At 42.9% G+C, this 10,641-nt stretch overlaps 1 pseudogene; it reads right to left on the bottom strand.

Annotated features, from left to right (window-relative positions):
• Positions 1–8,596: 8,596 nt before the first annotated feature.
• Positions 8,597–9,870, bottom strand: LOC100596100 (annotated as a pseudogene).
• Between the last annotated feature and the right edge of the window lie 771 nt (positions 9,871–10,641).

Raw genomic sequence — 10,641 nt, forward strand, 5'->3', positions numbered from 1 at the left:
GAGTGAGACCCTGTCTCAAAACAAACAAATCAAAAAAAAAAAAAAAAAAAAAAAAAGAAAAAAAAAGAAAAAATTACAATGCAAAGAATTGTGTAAAGACAACTTGCTGTTGCATTTTTAGGGAATTTCTATTGCTTTCCGGATTTAAGGCAGAATGAAACATCACTAGCCAGTTATTGAAACTTGATTTTATTATGGATTTCCAGAATTTCCTTTGCCATATTTTCCCATTTTAATTTAGGATCTCCAGCATTGTTTGCACATTGTTTTCATTACTGCACTTTGTTATAATTCATCATTTATACCATCCATATTCTTTCTTTTCTTACAGATTGTGATATCTTTAGTCTGAATTTTTACCTGGAATCAGAACTGGATGTTGGGGTCACTGTTTTATTGTACCTCATGATTACCTAATTCAAAATTGCCCCCCAAAAAGTTAAGTTAGCTAATATAATTTTTTAACGTTAAAGATGTGTAGTGGTAAACAATTTATTCTAGCAGCCACATGGAACAATGTATTTAAAAACTGTAAACTCTTGGAATACTGTATTTATCTGCTATTGCAATCTAAAGTCCTTTGACTTAGTCCTGGTAACTGTACAGTACTTTGGTTTACTAACAAAAGCTGTGAGGCCAGGCTCGGTGGCTCACGCCTGTAATCCCAGCACTTTGGGAGGCCGAGGCAGGCGGATCACCTGAGGTCAGGAGTTTGCGACCAGCCTGGCCAACATGGTGAAACCTTGTCTCTACAAAAAGTGCAAAAATTAGCCGGGCGTGGTGGCAGGCACCTGTAATCCCAGCTACTCGGGAGGCTGAGGCAGGAGAAACGCTTGAATCTGGGAGGCAGAGGATGCAGTGAGCCAAGATCGCGCCTTTGCACTACAGCCTGGGGACAAAAGCGAGACTTCGTCTCAAAAAATAAAAAGTTGTGAATAAAACTGTGTGAAACTGGGAGACTTTCTGGACTTTAATAGAAAAATGTGATTTTAAAATTGCTTTTTCTTTTGTTTTAGCATAACTTTTCCCTTTATAGTCCCCTCATCTGTGTAAATAAACACACACATACACACACACACACACCTTTCACCACAATGGTAATGCTTCTGTAAATATCTGTATTTGTCCAGTTGCCTGAAAATGTTGTAATCTTTATTAGACAAATATATATACATATATATTTTAAATATTGGCTTTTTCCAGTGAGCTATTATGCTTAGTGTACAGTGAAAAGTTTTAATATTATAGGTTAAAAATTTCTTAATTGTTCTTTTCTATTCGCTTGCCAAGGGTGAATGAAACAACATGGCTGCTTCTCCCAGACTGATTTACTTTGGCATCCGCATAAAGCATTGTTTTCAAAAATGAAAAGTGCTCAGTTGTTCCCTTTTTTCTATATTCTGTAGGTCTCACAACAACAAACTGCAGTCTACAGCTTCCTAAAGTTCAGCATGTTAACCTAACATAAAACACAGAAAGAATACCCAGGAGGCGGAGCTTGCAGTGAGCCGAGATTGCGCCACTGCACTCCAGCCTGGGCGACAGAGCGAGACTCCGTCTCAAAAAAAAAAAAAAAAAAAAAGAATCTTGTTGCCTGAACTATTTTCAATGAAGGAGCCAGATGTTTTTACTCAGGCTATCCTGACAAGACTTGACCTAAACTTTGTTTTTATTGATCATAACAGTCCAATTATATTATTGGCCAATTTTATCCAATGGGCAAGAAAAAAGCAAAGTTGCCAGATGCAATGGCTCACGCCTGTAATCCCAGCACTTTGGGAGGCCGAGGCGGGTGGATCATCTGAGGTCGGGAGTTCGAGACCAGCATGACCAATATGGAGAAACCCCGTCTCTACTAAAAATACAAAATTAGCTGTGCATGGTGGCCCATGCCTGTAATCCCAGCTACTTGGGAGGCTGAGGCAGGAGAATCGCTTGAACCCGGGAGGCAGAGGTTGTATTGAGCCGAGATTGAGCCATTGCACTCCAGCCTGGGTGACAAGAGCAAAACTCCATCTCAAAAACAAAAAAAGGACGAAAAGAAAATGAAAAAAGAGAAGTCAACGACACCATTATCTTGTCAAGATCAAATGGTTTTATTATCGTGGCAGAAGCGAGAAAACTTTGTTTATTAAAAAAAGAAAAGAAAAAGAAAGCAAGAAAAAATGATACTGTGGGGTCAAGTATAACTCCATGGAAATGCCACTTCTGCTCTTCAGTGAAGAAGCTGGTTTAGAGTCTCAAAGAAAACTTTTGACTGTATTTATTTATTGTTGCAAAAAACATGCTTTTTTATTGCTGCCCTCATTTGTCAACTAATTATTTTTTCTTATAAATCCAGCCACGATTACATATAATCCATCCGTATCTTATCATGATTCCTGTACGTAGAAGTACAAGACAACCTCTAGATGTCTTTTCTTTCTATGAAAGGAGCTGCTTGTACACATGTGCACACCCACACACAACTGTGAATCAACAATGAGTTTATTGTTCATGGCAGATTAAAGTCAAGCTTTGCATAAAGGTTGGGCTAAGTGGTCCTGGACTACAGACTCTGTTGCCTTGAATATAACAGTACAATTTGTCAATTACTCCACACCAGTTAAAATGAGTAAAATCTATTTGAAGGTATCTTCTTTGTAAACATTTGTCAGATTCTAATTTTTCTTTTTGTATTAAAATTCAACTATGGATGTATGTGAAACAAAATAAATGGAGATAGTTTTTCTCCCACAGACAGAGGTGTCTTTGAATGCGTGCTAATGATTATCTGTAAGCCTCTGGAGGGAGGGAGGGCTGCAAGGTCACGAAAGGCAAAAGAATCTAATTGTACCTGGAATTCTCCAGGACAGCAGTGGCCCCTCGTTTTATCATTCCCAGTCAATTGTCATCACGTCAGAGAAAAATCTTCCGGGGTGCTAATCCTGTTGCATCAATTGATCATACTAACGAAAAAGGTAATGCGACAAGATACACATTGCCTTCATCTGTACGTTCTGTGATACTGGGCAAATTACCAATTACAGACAGCTACTTATATTTTATGAAGGACATTTTTTTTAGATGATCTCATCCTCCGTGTTATTTGCTGATTGGGTTTGTTTTTTGCTTGTTGGTTGGTTTGTTTCTTCCATGTAAGGAAAAGTAGTGTAAGCAGTAGCAAGAAAATGAGGAAGATGTATTTTGCATGTTCTTCCTTTCAGTGTTCTTACACGTTGTATTACTGCATTGTGGTAATAGCTTCTATAAAATCTGCTATAGCTGGATTATGCAGCTTTGAAAAAATTTTACTAGATTTTATTCTAACTCATATTAGCTTTGTCCTATCAACTTCTGGAATTTATCTAATTATTGCTTTTAAAAGTTTCCTTCCTTTTAATGTTTCCCTGCTATGCAAAACCTTTCCCAGACCTTGGTTTCTTAAAAGAAAGATGTTGCTACCGTTCCCAATTCTTTCTTATTACAGGCTCAGGTGTACAGGTTATTCTGGCTTAATTTTATCTAATGAAGCCCATTCCTTTTTGTACATAAAGATGTCACTTAAACCTATGTTTACAAACTAAAGAGACTAATCGCTCAATATGAAAACATGAAAACCTTTTTGCTTAAAATATTAAGCTGGAAATAGTTAAACATGGATTATTTTGTCCTTTTACTTTTTAAAAAATGTTACATATTGTACGCACTGTGCTGATGCAAGAATTCTACATTATAATGAATTATAAAATTATTCTGCATCTCCTCACGTCACAGTATTTCCACACTATTTATTCATATATATATAAATATATATGGGCTTAATCATTTAAAATTTGTTGCAGCAAGAACTTTCCTACCTGTAGGCAATAGACTGCTATGTTTCCAACAACTTGTGGCAAATTCTAAACAGCAATTGTTTTGTACGTAATAGGACATTTCATACTAGAAAAATAATGTTTTTGATATTGGATTTGGTGCAGTTTCTAATGAAGCAACGGTTGCTTGGTTAATATATTTTCTGTAGCTGTTAGCATTGCCAAATTATACAAAAAGGGTAAATTTTATGGAAATCCTGAGACCAGGAAGATATTAATTTCATATGTGTATTTAATGGTATAAAGTGTTTTACAGTTTCTATCACCATACAAATACATAAAGACATTTTATAGTTTTATCAACTACAGAGCTTTAGTCTTTCAAAAGTAATTTTTGAAAAACATACATTCCTGGCCAGGTATGGTGGCCCACACCTGTAACCCCAGCACTTTGGGAGGCCGAGGCAGGGGAGATCACCTGAGGTCAGGAATTTGAGACCAGCCTGGCCAACATGGTAAAACCCCATCTCTACTAAAATACAAAAATTAGCCAGGCATGGTGGCAGGCACCTGAAATCCCAGCTACTCGGGAGGCTGAGGCAGGAGAATCACTTGAACCCAGGAGGCAGAGGTTGCAGTGAGCCGAGATCATGCCATTGCACTCCAGCCCGGGGGACAAGAGTGAGACTTCATCTCAAAAAAAGAAAAAAAAAGAAAGAAAAACATACATTTTTATAGAACATAATGAGTTCCAAAGCTGCTTTTCTGTGAGTAATCTTTGACAAGCTTCTGCTATTAAGATCTATATAACACAGCTATTTTGCTTTCAATAATCCAGGCAGTAAACTGTACATTTGTGATACTCTTAGGATTTTTCTACCACAGGCCTTGGGCTTGTAAATATATTTAATTTGCATCAATAGATTTCCTGGGCTAAAAGTATTTTCAATAACTGTTACACTTCACCTGCCAAGTTCACAATCCTTGAAACCATTTCATGAAAAGTATTTTCCTATTGGCAAAGCTTTTATTCTCCTATCCGAATTCTACAGGAGGTTTGAATAAAATTGTGGTTGGGCATGGTGGCTCATGCCTATAATCCCAGCACTCTGGGAGGCTGAAGTGGGCAGATCGCAAGGTCAGGAGTTAGAGACCTGCCTGACCAACATGGTGAAACCATGTTTCTACTAAAAATACAACAATTTAGCTGGACGAGTGGCACGCACCTGTAGTCCCAGCTACTCAGGAGGCTGAGATAGGAGGATGGCTTGAACTGGGGAGGCAGAAGTTGCAGTGAGCTGAGATTGTGCCACTGCACTCCAGCCTGGGCAACACAGCAAGACTCCATCTCAAAAAAAAAGTGAACTTTTGGAGATATTTTCTGAAGTAAAATAATTACCTTTTTATATTCCAAATGGCCTAGAGTGTTATTTAGAGACACGAAGATTTGCTGTTGTTTGTAATCTACCTTCCTAGGATCTGCAAATAAAAGTTATTGCCCTATTTCTGTTCATTCCTTTAGGCAAACTCTCTACTTCTTTATGTTAAAGAGCCAACCTGGTGGCCTTTCAGATCTCTGCACACTTAGTTAGACAAAGTTACATGGTTATTTCAGCATTCACTCTTCATGATTGAAACTATTATGATATGGCTGGGCGTGGTGGCTCACACCTGTAATCCCAGCACTTCGGGAGGCCAAGGCAGGCGGATCACCTGAGGTTGGGAGTTCGAAACCAGCCTGACGAACATGAATCGCTTCTCGGCCTTTTGGCTAAGATCAAGTGCAGCCTGACGAACATGGAGAAACCCCATTTCCACTAAAAATACACGAAAAAAAATTAGCTGGGCAAAGTGGCACATGCCTGTAATCCCAGCTACTTGGGAGGCTAGAGCAGCAGAATCGCTTGAACCCAGGAGGCAGAGGTTGCGGTGAGCCGAGATCACGCCATTACACTCCAGCCTGGGCAACAAGAGCGAAACTCCTTCTCAAAAAAAAAAAAAAAGAAAAGAAAAAAAAGGAATTATTACCATAGGTCTCAGATTTCTTGCCCTTAATGTGAGAATGGGGATATTTCATGGATAAAATAATGAAGTACTTGACGAGGTGGGGGGAAGAGCCAACTGAGAAGTATTTTTAATAATTTGAAACATTCTGAGATACTTCTAGATACTTGGAGCAAGATACTAAAAGACTTTTCTCAGAAGATTATACCACTTGATCCAATTTGAACCAAATTCAACTAAAGAAATTAGCCATATATATATACTTTTTGTTGTTGTTTGAGACAGAGTCTTGCTCTGTTGCCCAGGCTGGAGTGCAGTGGCATGATCTCGGCTCACTGCAACCTCCGCCTACTAGGTTCAAGTGATCCTCCTGCCTCTGCCCCCCAATAGCTGAGATTACAGGCATGCACCACCATGCCCAGCTAATTTTTGTATTTTTAGTTGAGACAGAGTTTCGCCATGTTGGCCAGGCTGGTCTCGAACTCCTGACCTTGTGATCCACCTGCCTCGGTCTCCCAAAGTGCTGGGATTACAGGCGTGAGTCACAGCTCCCGGCCTAGCCTTTTGACATTTAAAAATTCAACTTTGATTTGACTGGCCTGAGTTATGCCTGAGTTAATGTTTTTTTATCTTAAAGAAAACTAGCTCAGAAGTTCTTCATTAGCTATATACTCTATCATGCAATAATGCATCTGACTCCCAAAAAGCAATTCTAGTAAAATTTATAATAAATTTGGACAAAACTCATTTTTGGAAAATACTCTAGAAATCCCTCAGTAGTGCTTTACCATAGAACACTCAGAACCTCTCGACTCTTTATTACCTGTCTGCCCCATAATTGGAACAAATAATAATATCAGGTATTGTAATGTTAGGCTGTTGCCTCTTGGCTCCTGTGATTCCCTAGTGTCCCATCCTGGATGTCCTTTATGTGTACAGTGCTACTGCTGGGTGCCATGGACAGTGTCAGGACACATTCTGACCTTCCTGAGTGCATCACCGTGAGGCCAAATAGGCTGCTCTCTCTCCAGTGAAATTCCTTCCTGTCTCTCTTTAGGCAGTCATCTTCATCTACGCATTAGTGGTGTCTCTGTTCACCATACTTCTTATAAACTGAAGTACAGCCTGATCTTCCAAAAAAATACTCTCATGTCTTTATGGACTCAGGTATAAAATCAATATTTAATTTAGCTAGTGATTAAACCTTTTTAAAACCAACTGGAAAATGTTTAAAATTCACTTGCTTGTGAGCTGTCATTGGTTAATATTGGTTCCAAGGTTTGGGGAATGAATTTGAGAAAGGCTTTTTCTCAAACCTTTAGGGCTCAAAGGCTAAAACAAAACAAAACAAAAACAAACAGGTACATCCAAGATCTGATTTCAAGGCAAGATTTATTGCTTTACAAGCAAACATTATACTTGGTCTTAAGAGAAAAATGACATCAGACACACCTAGAATACATTTCACACTGGGATAGCTGTCAGTTCAGCACAAAACATACATTATGGCCAGGCGGGGTGGCTCACGCCCGTAATCCCAGCACTTTGGGAGGCCGAGACGGGCGGATCACGAGGTCAGGAGATCGAGACCATCTTGGTTAACATGGTGAAACCCCGTCTCTACTAAAAATACAAAAAATTAGCCGGGCGTGTTGGCGGGCGCCTGTAGTCCCAGCTACTCGGAGAGGCTGAGGCAGGAGAATGGCGTGAACCCAGGAGGCGGAGCTTGCAGTGAGCTGAGATCACGCCACTGCACTCCAACCTGGGGGACACAGCAAGACTCCGTCTCGAAAAAAATAAATAAATAAAAATTTAAAGAAAAAACATACATTATTCGGAGCAGGGAGGCATGAAAATAAACTATATCTTACTTCTTTTTGGTACATCAGGAACACTTTTGCCTGAAGGAAGCCCTTTAGTACTTTTTTTAAATTTATTTTTTTAATCCACCCATCCGCAACTGGCCCTTTTGTACTGTTTGTTTGTTTTTGAGACGGAGTTTTGCTCTTGTTGCCCAGGCTGGTGCGATCTCAACTCACCACAACCTCCACCTCCTGGGTTCAAGTGATTCTCCTGCCTCAGCCTCCCTCAGCTGGGATTACAGGCATGTGCCATCACACCTGGCTAATTTTTGTATTTTTAATAGAGATGGGGTGTCACCATGTTGGTTAGGCTGGTCTCGAACTCCTGACCTCAGGTGATCCCCCCGCCTTGGCCTCCCAAAGTGCTGGGATTACAGGTGTGAGCCACCGTGCCTGGCTTGGTACTCTTTAAGTGTAAAATTTTAATACATGTCCTGGGCTTTGACCCTTGTGTTTGACCTAAATGACGTTTCATATGTAAATGTCTTTTGACTAGTGCGCTTACTGTTATGTAAAGAATTTAAAATGTGATAGTTTGAATATAAAATCTGGTTTGATACATGATATAAAAGTTATATATTTAAATTCAAGAAAATGTTTTGTGGACTATTTCTATTAAAGAATGTATTAAATTAAAATATTTTAAAACATGAAGCAGTGATCTGTTAACTAGACAGGTCAATTATCTGAGCGTGTAAATTACTGTCTGACACAACAGTTGAATCACCTTGACACTGAGCTCAGGAGCAGCCCATTTAAGAAGCAACTTGTAAATAACAAAGTGACACCTTCGAGATTACAGTTGCAACTATGCAAGTCATTCACAGAGTGGCTTTGGGCTCTCTTCTAAAGGAGGACCCATTACACGAAGATAGACCTTTCATGTCTTGTTGCCGATGTCTCTTGTGATCCAGAAATGCCAGGATGGTTGTTTCAAATGCATTAGGTATGAACTGCACCTTGAACTTGCCCTTCCCTTTTTGGGTTAAACCTTTTCACATAGCTGCTGCTGCTCCTCACAGTCCATCCCCTGGACAGAGGTGGCCTCTCAGGACCTGGAGCACAGCTGTAGGAAGCTGCCCTCTCTTATGGTAGATGTGGCCCATCACAATATACCTGCTGCCTGGACAAAATAACCAGAACATTAATTCATAGTGTCTTTTAAATGCCATGAAACAGAAAATATAAGGCCTTTAAGAAATGCCTAAGCTGCAATCTACTATCTTGCTGCACAAGTTGAAACTGATATTTAGTCTACAGGCAAGGTGGAAACAGTCTAGCGACCTGTAGAAGATAACCAACCCAACCAGGCCGGTGCAGTGGCTCACGCCTTTAATCCCAGCACTTTGGGAGGCCGAGGCGGGCAGATTACTTGAGGTCAGGAGTTTGAGACCAGCCTAGCCAACATGGTGAAACCCCATCTGCACTAAAAATACAAAAAGTAGCACAGGGTGGGGGGAAGGGAAAGCAATATGTAACCAGCCCACATTACAGAACAAAGGTCCTTATCACATTGTATCAGGATTTCCCAGAGCACATGCCTAGAAAGATGTGGGAGTGGGGCCGGGCGCAGTGGCTCATCCTGTAATCCCAGCTACTTGGGAGGCTGAGGGCAGGAGAATGGCTTGAACCTGGGGGACGGAGGTTGCAGTGAGCTGAGATGGCGCCACTGCACTCCAGCGTGGGCAACAGAGTGAGACTCTGTCCAAAAAAAAAAAAAAAAAAAGATGTGGGAGTGGGTATTCCCCGCTACCAACCCTCCACACACTCCCCCAAAAAAGCAGCTTTTCTAAACTCAGTTCTGTACAGTCCCTTCTGGCAATGGTGTTTGGTGGTCGCTCACTCCATTTGTCAACATCTATTTATCGACAGCCCGCTTGCTGACAACAGCTGCTGTTCTCACCCGTGGGGGTAGGGCTGACGGTGCTTAAATCGCAGAGTGGCGGAAATAATACCTGTCGTCTAAATCCTATTCATGTTACAATACTGTCCCCCATCCCTCCCAAAAAAAGGCTGGGATACCCACAGCCCGGGCTGTGACACCCACGTTAATAAACGGTGGTATAAAGTACATATGCAGCGTCATTCAGCTCAGTTTCAATACCAGATTTAAACTCTGGACACGGCTTATTGCAGCTGGAGGAGTCCAGGGCTAACATGTGGACTCGGAAGAAGAAGCCGTCGAGGGTGAGGTACACGCGGTTCATCTTGTACAGCTTGTCCCGATCCACCAGCCGGATGCCCGCGCCCAGCACGTCGACGTCGTGCACGATCCAGTTCACCGCTGCTCCCCAAAAACAGTTTGGAAACCCCAGTTCCTCTCCCAGTCCCCGGGCGTTGGTTTTTAGCAACAGCGAAACGGCCCGCACGGGTCAGGCGCCCTGGGATCTCGCGTGCAGGATTCTCCGGTACTCGGAAAGGCTAGCGGGGCGGCGGCTCGGCGGCCGGGCTCACCGATTTCGCGCCTGCAGAACACCTCGCGCCCGTCCATGCCCGCCCGGCAGGCGCACGCGCAGGGATCGGCGCCGGGCTCCGCGGCCCTCCGCGGCTGGTTGAGGCCGAAGCTGAGGCTGAGGCTGAGGCGCGGCGGCGGCGCAGGCGCTCAGCCCTGGGCCGGCACGACGGCTCGCGGCCGGTTGGGGTGGGCAGGGCCGGAGGGGCCCTCGGCGGCGCGCGCGAGCGGCCGGGCGGCGGGGAAGCGTAGGGCCCGTGAGCGCGCGCGTCTCGGGGCTTCCTCCGACGCGGGCCCGCGGCGCGGCGACGCGCGGTTCTCGGCTTGCGCCAGGCGCGGGCCTGCGGGCGCGTGTGCGGCCTCACAGAAGGTGGCCCGGTTGTCGGCCGGCGGCTGAGGCCTCGGCGCCCCCTCCCCAGATCCCCGCTCCGTTCCCAGGGCTCCGCACTACACCGATCTTACTTTTTCTCTCCACCGGAGCTTCGGGGGATGATCCGACGATTAAACAGAGGAGCCAGAAAGCTCT

The sequence above is a fragment of the Nomascus leucogenys genome, chromosome 19 (assembly GCF_006542625.1).
Source record: "Nomascus leucogenys isolate Asia chromosome 19, Asia_NLE_v1, whole genome shotgun sequence".
In the NCBI taxonomy this organism is placed as follows: domain Eukaryota; kingdom Metazoa; phylum Chordata; class Mammalia; order Primates; family Hylobatidae; genus Nomascus; species Nomascus leucogenys.